This window comes from Aristolochia californica, unplaced genomic scaffold (genome assembly GCF_029961685.1).
Source record: "Aristolochia californica isolate CCGP_79_NKW_82.1479 unplaced genomic scaffold, dmAriCali1.0.hap1 SCAF_76, whole genome shotgun sequence".
NCBI classification, from domain to species: Eukaryota; Viridiplantae; Streptophyta; class Magnoliopsida; order Piperales; family Aristolochiaceae; genus Aristolochia; species Aristolochia californica.
Window position 1 is genome coordinate 66753 of NW_027182275.1, and position 9673 is coordinate 76425.

The window sequence follows — 9673 nt, forward strand, 5'->3', positions numbered from 1 at the left end:
TCAAACTTATGGTTGACGCCGTAGAGAATATAAAGCCCATATGCGAAGTGGAAAAAGTAGGAGTCGCAGGTACTATTTATGATGTCCCTGGGATTGTAGCCAGGGATCGTCAACAAACCTTAGCTATTCGTTGGATCCTTGGAGCAGCTTTCAAACGACGTATAAGCTACAGGATAAGCTTAGAGAAATGTTTATTTGCTGAGATACTGGATGCTTACCGAAAGAGGGGAATTGCACGTAAGAAAAGGGAGAATCTTCATGGACTGGCTTCCACCAATCGAAGTTTCGCGCATTTCAGATGGCGGTAAAGTGATACCACATTAAGAGCTCTTCCTCATTCAGAATAATCAGATTATTCAGTAAGAGAAAATGAAAGAAAGAATGAAATGACAATGAATTACATTGAATTCTTTTCTAAGCTCAAGAAATTCAACATTCATTTACAAGGATGTCCAAATAGTCTTCTTTCTTTCATTAGAATTTCTTCAATTCATTATCATTGATTCATTCATTTGCATTTCATTCTTTCTTTCATAAATGAATTACATTTCTAAATTGAAGAAATTCATTCTATTTAGAAACATGAATTTACATTTCATTTTCTCTTTCTTTCCTTTTCCTTTTTGAATCTTCATATAGAAAGCTCTAAATACTCCCCCCTTCATTCATTGATAAGGAGGAATCCAGCGGAGGCCCGCATAGGATGTGTGAAAGAAGGACCAACGACGATCTTGGAGGAGAAGGAGGAGTAGGAGGAGTCAGTCTTCTTTGAAGATCAAGGAAAAAATCAGACAATTATGCCATTCGGAAGAAGTCTTCTACAGAGGGAAACCTTGTTACGAGTAAGCGGAGAGGAAAGATCTCCAGAGATTCCTATCTTATTCCATTCCAGTGGCTCGACCAGTAACCAATGGCGAAAACTCAAAAATCCATGGAAAACCGGTAGAACCCCATTTCGGCCAAGTTGCGGAACCGGAAAAAAGAAGCGGTTTTTCGCACAGCTTGCTCATAGTGCAGGTCCCACTTGTATATCGTATTTGGCCGAAGAAGCATCGGACAGGTTGGAGTTCCTACCAAATTGGGACTCCATGGACCAAGATCTGCTTTCATTATATGGGCAATACCGATCATCTTTAGTAGATCATATGGATGTAGAAAAAGCTTCAGATTTTGAGAAATTGGAAACATCTCTTTTCCATTTCCATTTACCCAGTTCATATCTTTGTTTCGTGTGTTCCCGGGAGGAATTCGATCTCTTCAATCTCGGGATACCACCTAAATAACTGCGGCCAGAGAGTCAAATAGGTCGGGAAGAAACAGTCTGAGGTCGGGTCGGACGACATACATCTTGGTTGGTCCCACCACCACTAGAGATTGGACATCTATAGAATCTTTCTATAATAAATAAAGAAATATATATTTACTGGACTAGCCTAACCTTCGGTTCCTTCATGCCCCTATTCCCTCAAATCAATCTTTCCTTCAAGGCAGTCGCATTCAATCAATTCCCTCCTTTTCTACCCGGGGATTCGACTCAAGTCCTACCCATACCTCAAACCTCGCGGCTATCAAAAGATAGGTAGCTCACTCTCGAAGGATCAGGTCGAACTTCCAATAAGGCAGGATTCTCACTCGGGTAGGGTTCATCTTTCTTTACCGGAAACTCCTCCATCCCTTAGTTCTTTTCATGAGGGTTCATAAACCTTTCGGCAGTCGGAGATCTCATGATTGATCGGTGTTCGGAGGCAGTTCATTCAGCTGACATACATTAGGTTTTTAGGTTTCCACCCCACAAATCGCTGCCGACCGAACAACTTCTATGGAAGATCGAACATTCAAACATTTTGATTCTGGTAGGGTGACTGGGTCTGTTGATTGAGTTGATCCGGAGCGGGAGGAGGAAGTCAACAGAAGAGGGCTCTATTCTTCAGTCAAAAGAATAAACGGGGTTTTTTAATCTCTCACTGGGACAGGTTTTGAAATATCTTGTTCGAAAGAACAGAACCAGGTCGAACTTTGATTCTGTACTTTAAAGGCTGGTTCTCGGGTGGACGGGGCAAGGCGGGGTTGGAAAGACAGGTTGCTTGCTGCAGGAGTGGAAGGCGGGTTCTTGAGTCTCCTATCCTTCTCGGAAAGGCAGATCCTGCAAGCCCTAGTGAGCGGAGCGCGGATGCGCTCGCTCAAAGCCAGCGGGCACTTGCTGTGTCCGCGGGCTTCGCACACGCCCGCTCTCTAGCGCACAAGCCCACGGGCACAGCAAGTGCTCGTTGGCTTGAGCGCAGTGCCCCCTATAGCCTTGGGGCTAAGCGCACACGCCCCTTATAGCAATAGGTGCTTCAAGCTCTATTGCGACTTTGGGCTACGCACCTTTACGCACTAGAGAAAACGCTTTATAGCTTTCTATATACTATATAATCAAATCCGGTTATTGATACAATTCATCTCATTCTTCTTTATAGTACTTCAGCGGGTTTAGCTTCGTTTATCGTTTAGTTCAGTCTGAATTTCTTTATTCTGTGAAATCCAATTTCATTAAAATAAGGAGTCTTTATGTCTCGTTACCGAGGGCCTCGTTTCAAAAAAAGACGCCGTCTGGGGGCTTTACCGGGACTCACTAGTAAAAGACCTAGATCCGGAAGTGATCTTAGAAACCAACCGCGTTCCGGGAAAAGATCTCCTTATTCGTCTAGAAGAAAAAGCATAATTTCGTTTTCATTATGGTCTGACAGAGCGGCAATTACTTAGATATGTTCGTATCGCTGGAAAAGCCAAAGGGTCAACAGGTCAGGTTTGACTACAACTACTTGAGATGCGTTTGGATAACATCCTTTTTCGATTGGGTATGGCTTCGACCATTCCTGGAGCTAGACAATTAGTTAACCATAGACATATTTTAGTTAATGGTCGTATAGTATATATCCCAAGTTTTCGCTGTAAACCCCGAGATATTATATTATTACTACGAGGGATGAACAAAGATCCAGAGCTCTGATTCAAAATTATGTGGATTCATCCCCCCGCGAGGAATTGAATTGCCAAAACATTTGACTCTTGACTCATTCCAATATAAAGGAATAGTAAATCAAATAATAGATAGTAAATGGATCGGCTTAAAAATCAATGAATTACTAGTCGTGGAATATTATTCCCGTCAGACTTGAACTTTATTAAAATAACAAAGCTTTGGACAATTTTGTCCACCCTGTTTCGCCAAACAAAGTAAATAGAACTAAGCTAAGGGATTAAATCCGGATTTTCCCCCATTGTAGTATCGCAAATGGATCCGCGGTGAGATTCTCATTCCTTGTCCACCCTTTCCGAGATTTTCTGTACCACAGTAATTGGGTCCCTAGAAAAGAAAGGCCCTACTGTTGGAATAATGGTATCCATTGTTATTTGATACATTGCGGTTGGTAACGTTGGTGAATTAGGTGTAGGTGAAGGTACGGAAAGAGAGGGATTCGAACCCTCGGTAAACAAAAGCCTACATAGCAGTTCCAGTGCTACGCCTTGAACCACTCGGCCACCTTTCCTACATAATCTTAGGATTATTGCCCGGAAACCCAGTGAATAGCGAGTCATTCATATTATTGAATTGTATTATTGCAATAAAGGTACGACCGATCGATTATAAATCGAAAACCTTTCGTCAAAGAAAGATCTTCCTTCGAGGCTCGAGGGATAGGATAAAAAAACAAACACATTTTCTTTATTGAATATTAACTTAATATTAAATAAACTATCTATTCATGTTTGTCAAGACGACGATCCTCTCCATCTTATTCGGATATTTATACCGGATTAATCGTATTCTGGGCCGAGTCCACTAACTCTATAGTATTTTAGACTATGGTTATATTTAGAGTTCCGTAGGAATTTCAAAATGCCTTTCTAGTTTCATCTTTCTCAACAACAACTCTTCTCATGAGCTACCCCATAGATCTATTACAAATAAATTCATGAGCCGCCCTATGATTTTGATATTTCGATTGTATTGTTTGTGTTTGTGTATACGCGCTATTCGCGCAAAATGGATGGGCTGGTTATTCTATTTTCATCATTCCATGATTATTTTCTTCTTTTTCCTCTGTGGATCATAAGAAAATCAAAACTCCTCGAGTTAGATCAGAATCTGTAGGATAAATTCTTTGATTCCTCAACTTCGATAAAATAGTAAGAGGAGGAAGAGAACTTACTAATGGTATACTTACTACATTGGACTGAAATCCAATCGGATTCCAATATTTCCTATCTATCCCTGCCCAAAAGGGACAATTTGGGGGGTCCACATCTTTTTTTTACAATTAGTCTGTTTTTTTGTGATTTCGTACTGTACAATTCCTTTCTTTATGGGAGCATTTTCCCGGGATAATGAGCTCAATTATGGAATGGGTTGTAAACTATGCCTAGATATAGATAACCCTATTTAGTTGTTGCTTATGCAACATAGGAAAATGAGATTTTTCATTCCGAAAGGCTGGCGCGATTCAATGCGATCGCTTAGGCACATTAGGTAGGTTGGGTCTGAAGAATGAGGGTGCTTGAAAGCTTAGAATCTTTGCGATTCCAAACGCTGTCAAACAGGCGGCGTTACGACCTGCGCATGATTGGTGTATGTCGATCCTTCGGATGATCCCGGACATTCGATCATTAATTCAGTTTTTTGATGTTTTCTTTGCGGTTGTGATAATCCACCATTTAGTGGTTGGGATTTGTGCCGAAAAGGTCATCCCTGGGCGTGTGTTTAAGCGCTATGCTCTTCTTGGTTATGGTCATCGGGGATGAGCGGGTGGCGGAGCATCATCGCTCATTCATGCAAGAGATTGGGGTTCAGATTTCCTTAGCTAAATCATTAGTCTCGAGATCTGGTTGCCTTGAATTTGCTAAACGTTTCCTAATCCATCGGGCGTCTAAGGATATTTGTCCTGTCAACGTGAAGATGGTAAGAGCGGCCAACTAATCGGTTGGTTTGATGCCGTTGATGTCAAATCTAAATTGCTTGCGCACTTTGACTGCGCGGCGCTGGTTTTCGTACGTATTGCGCTGGACTGGACCTGAGAAGGTTAATAGTGACTTCTCACGGCATTGGAAACGCCATCAACAAATTGCTTACTCACCTAGCGGTATTAGACCTCTCCCTTTTATGGTTTGGTTGGGTTGGCCTGAGGGTCTTAATCTAACCTGCTATCATGAGGGGATGGTCAGAGGTCTGCTCCTCGACCGTCTGAAACCAGACTCTAATTTAAGAAAGAAATTGCGTAGTGATGGTTTCGATGTCTATGAGTACTGTTCTGCTTTAGTCAAGTCTTTTTTGCTTAAGCATTGGCTTGCATCGATTGTTGACTATTGCGAGTGGTCTGACTCTGTAGCGCTAAACCCGAGTACACCATGGATGCCCGTACGCTCCACCAGCTTGTTGCTTACGACCTAATCGAAAAAACTAAGCAAATAGAGAAATTCCATTTCATAAGTTTAGTTTGATCTTTCGGTACTATAATCTGGTGCGGACCCAGAGTGCTCCCTTAGCTATAGGGCTTGCTACAAAGGGTTATCCGTTAAGATACATTCAATCTTGGTCTGGCTCCATCCATTGACAGAATGAGACCGGAACTCCATGAACAAAGGTTGGGGAGGGAGGAATGATTGAATCAATCTATCTGACGAGGGAAAGAGGATTGGCCACCAGATGCACACGAAAGATCCCTATCGGGTTTAACAAATTGGGGGATACCCCCGAGCCATGGAATACCGGGTTTCATCAAGGTTGTTCCACTTAGTAGTATGGTGGGATCGGTTTGAAGCCAATAACTAAAGACAAGGTGTTGGACTATGCATGGACATGACTGAATCTATTATGTGACACTGGATTTGGAGATGTATTACGAGTTGATCAAACCAGTTTATGATGGAGTTTCCTCCTCCTAATCATGATGAAATGGCATTTGTGGTTGTAGCCATCCAGTGCTCCCAAAGAAATGTGCTTACTCGGAATCCCCGGCACAAAATGCTTGATGGATCACCTAGTGCATGAACAGTCCAACTTGTGGCCTGGTCGCTTTGTCATATCGAAATGATAAGCATTTTTGGGGGGTTGAAGCGGACATCTGGGAATTGTGATGATTCATTCTAAAACTTAGATGAATGTTATGGCCTTCGCACGCGACATGCGTGAGATCTCAAAACTGAAGCTTTCAAGATATTGATGAGATATCTAAGTATGGATTCTGGGGATGAGCATCCAGAAGTCTCCTTCAACTCTGACTTCACCATAGAGGGAATTGTTATGGGCCTAATAGCTTGAAAGTTGTTCGTACGAGATTTGAATGGAACTTGTGTTTGAATATTCAATGTTTAGATGCTTCGGGGAAGGAAGGAATGGTTTCAATAACAACCATTTGGCGCACAAAAGCTACTGCATGACCAAGGCCCCTTGACCCCGAGGCATACATTAGAGAGTGACCTCCAGACTATCTCCCCAAAACCCCCTCCGTCGGATTCCATAGTGCAAGAGCATTTTCATGACAAGGCAGATGACATTCTCTTAACTGAGAATCCAATAGTGGAAGAAGCACCGCTTGTAGATGCGGATACGGGAATCTCGATGTCCTCCTTGAACTTGAACAATTTTGTATATTGTTTCAAGTTCGTCGAAACAGTTTGATCAAGACTGTTTATGAATTAACCGGATATGCCGTACCCTGGATTGAGCCCTGCAGTGCCCGCGGGCAAAGCTAGCGCACAAGCCTACGTAATGGGGGCACTCTAAGTGCTCGTTGGCTAGCAGATGCAGTGTCCGCCTCAATAAAGTTCCCCTCTTGCGTAAAGGCGCTTTATAGCGTGCCTATCAAGCGCCTTATAACAATAGGGCCCAATAGGGCAAGCGCCTAAGCGCCTCTTGCGTAAAGGCGCTTGACGCGTGCCTATCAAGCGCCTTATAACAATAGGGCCCAATAGGGCAAGCGAGAAGCGCGCGTACAGTTCCACCTGATAGCAAGAGTGCTATAAAGCGCGCTACTTTGGCTTGAAGCGCCTGACGTGAGAGGGGGGCACTTGACGCCCCTTGTAGTAAGAGGCGCCTATGGCTCTCTTGCTACAAGGGGCTGCGCACCTTGTAGTAAGAGGCGCCTATGGCTCTCTTGCTACAAGGTGCTGCGCACCTTGTAGTAAGAGGCGCCTATGGCTCTCTTGCTACAAGGTGCTGCGCACCTTGTAGTAAGAGGCGCCTATGGCTCTCTGTATACAAGGGGCGGAGCACCTTTACTACAGAGGGGCTCTCCAGCCTACACTGGCTTGAAAACCCAGTCTTTCATATTGAATAAAAAAAAAGGTTGTATTACGACCCGTCTGTCGTATGGTTATTAGGCCCCCTTCTCAACTAATGAATGTCGGGTCGGGGGTTTGGTGATTATTCTCAAAAAGGGACGTAGAACCGGGTTGCGCTGCTTGATGCTCCGATCGAAAACAAATCAGTGGGGCCATGCCGGTACGACAGAATATGCGTTAGAAAGCCAAAACTAAAGAAGCCACCATAAAACAGAAAGAACATTGTATTGATATCGTGGCTAACGTACACCCTTTCAACCCTTTCCATAAAGCATACTACACAGGCTCTACACAGTTTAGGTTTACAACAGTGTAGGCTTGCTAAAACAGGCTACACAAGCCTGATTGAGTACTATTACTAATATAGAGATATATATCGTCCTATCCTATAAGACTACTATATATATATATATTAGTAATAGTACTATGTAGCTAGTTGCTATGACGTTATATAAGCTTTTTTTAAGCTATAGCAATAAAGGCATTAATGCAACGTAGACCTAAGTGGTCATATTGGATCCAGGGGAACCATCACAAGTATGGCCGGCCTATATTTGAACGAGAATGCCGTGTCGTCCAGCTCCGCTTAGAAGAAGGTGACTCACTTTTCTTTCGCAGCTGACATTCGACATTCCTGTGTTTCAATAAAAATAGAAAGGGCTGGTCAATGTAAATCTCAGAGATCGGTCGGTTTACTAATCAATGAACCAACCCCCGAACCTACTTTTTCTTCTTCAAAAGTCAACAACTTTTAACCGACCAACAAAGGTAACCGACTATAGAATCAATCTTTGTCAACGCGGCAAGGACGATAGACGCGAATCTATGGTTTCTTTCAATCGGATACCAATTGCTTGGATGCGTTTGAAAGCCTCGAGATGAATTGACTCTTGCAGAAGAAATTCTTTCTAGTTGGGAAAGGTTTGTCTTGTGTCTCCGTAACAAATGGTCCATTTATTGATGGGCGAACGACGGGGATTGAACCCGCGCGTGGTGGATTCACAATCCACTGCCTTGATCCACTTGGCTACATCCGCCCCTACCCCCGCACAGGTTTGAGTCTCTATCTACGATCAGATCCTTTCTGAACCCCCCTATGACCGCTATCAAAGAGAAGCTTTTTCCAATAGTTGCAAGTCTATTGTTGTGTTTTGGAATTAGGGGAAGCAAAGCTTCAACAAGCAAGTAGAAGCTTCCTGGCAAAGCTTCAAACAAAGAGGTTGGGCTGTTCACTTCATTGATTTGACTTCACTTTACTTAAGATTTCAGATACGGGCCGGGCGGGCTTTCAAGGCTCCTTTAGTAGACTGCGAGCTTCAAAAGGTGAGCGCTCAAAGCTAGCGCGTTAGCCAGCGAGCGAGAAAAGCGAAGCGAGCCAGAAAGCGCACAAGACTTAGGGCACTTGCAGCCCCTTGTAGTAAGAGGTGCTGAATAGCCCCAAGGCCCTATTGCGTACAGGGGCTTGATACCTGATAGCAAGAGTGCCGTGAGGCGATTACCTTAGGCGAGGGTTGGTGTGGCCATGCGGGGGGCGAGAAGCGCCTCTTGCTACTTTGGGCTTGTGCGCTAGCCTTATAGCTTGGGGGCTTGAAGCGCGCGTCAGGTGCGTAGCCCTGTAGCAATAGAGCTTGACGCGCGAGAGGGGCATGTGCGCATGGCAGCAAGTGGGCTTGTGCGCTAGAAGTCGGCGTGTGCGCTGCAGTGCCCGCTTAGCTTGACTTTTTCAGCTCCCTTAGAGCTGGACCTATTTACAGACTCGATCATTGCCCTACCCTATTGAGTAAGGGTCGAGAAAAAAGCGATTGCTGGCGAGGAGAAGTGAACGAGCTCCTGCTTGAGCTTACAGGGAGGAAGCGATCTCCGTCAAGGTTCGCATTAGATCCCCTACGAACTTCTGGATGTGAACAAATGGCACGTCCTTCCACCAGAAGGAATGGATGAATGAATAGGTTGAAACGCTTGTACGCCCAATCTGTGGTTGGTAGGTGCTCCATCTAACACTAACAATAAGGAATATCGGCCCTTCGCAGCTCCCGAATTCGACTCTTTGCATGGCGTAACATAAATGGGTTGGAAGCGAGATGTGGTCTGATCGGACCACGAATTTGCTTGGAGGAGCTTTCTTCCTCGGGCCACATTGATGGAATGGAAGGGAGGGGCGGGCCCACCATTCACGCACGCTTTTGCCCTGCCCCATTTGATCAGGACTGTATCCTTTCTGAAAGGCTTTTCTGAAATTGGAGGAAGAAGCAACGGCCCTATTTGCCACACCAACCCTCGCCTAGCGCGCGTTGCGCTAACGCGCTTGAGTTTGATTGCTGGGTCTCGCCTTTCTTTTTTCACTTGGTTG

At 44.3% G+C, this 9673-nt stretch overlaps 1 non-coding gene across 1 annotated transcript; it reads right to left on the bottom strand.

The window, feature by feature from the left end:
• Positions 1-3446: 3446 nt before the first annotated feature.
• Positions 3447-3533, bottom strand: TRNAS-GGA (transfer RNA serine (anticodon GGA)). Its single transcript has one exon. It is a non-coding gene; the product is annotated as a tRNA-Ser (tRNA).
• Positions 3534-9673: the final 6140 nt, after the last annotated feature.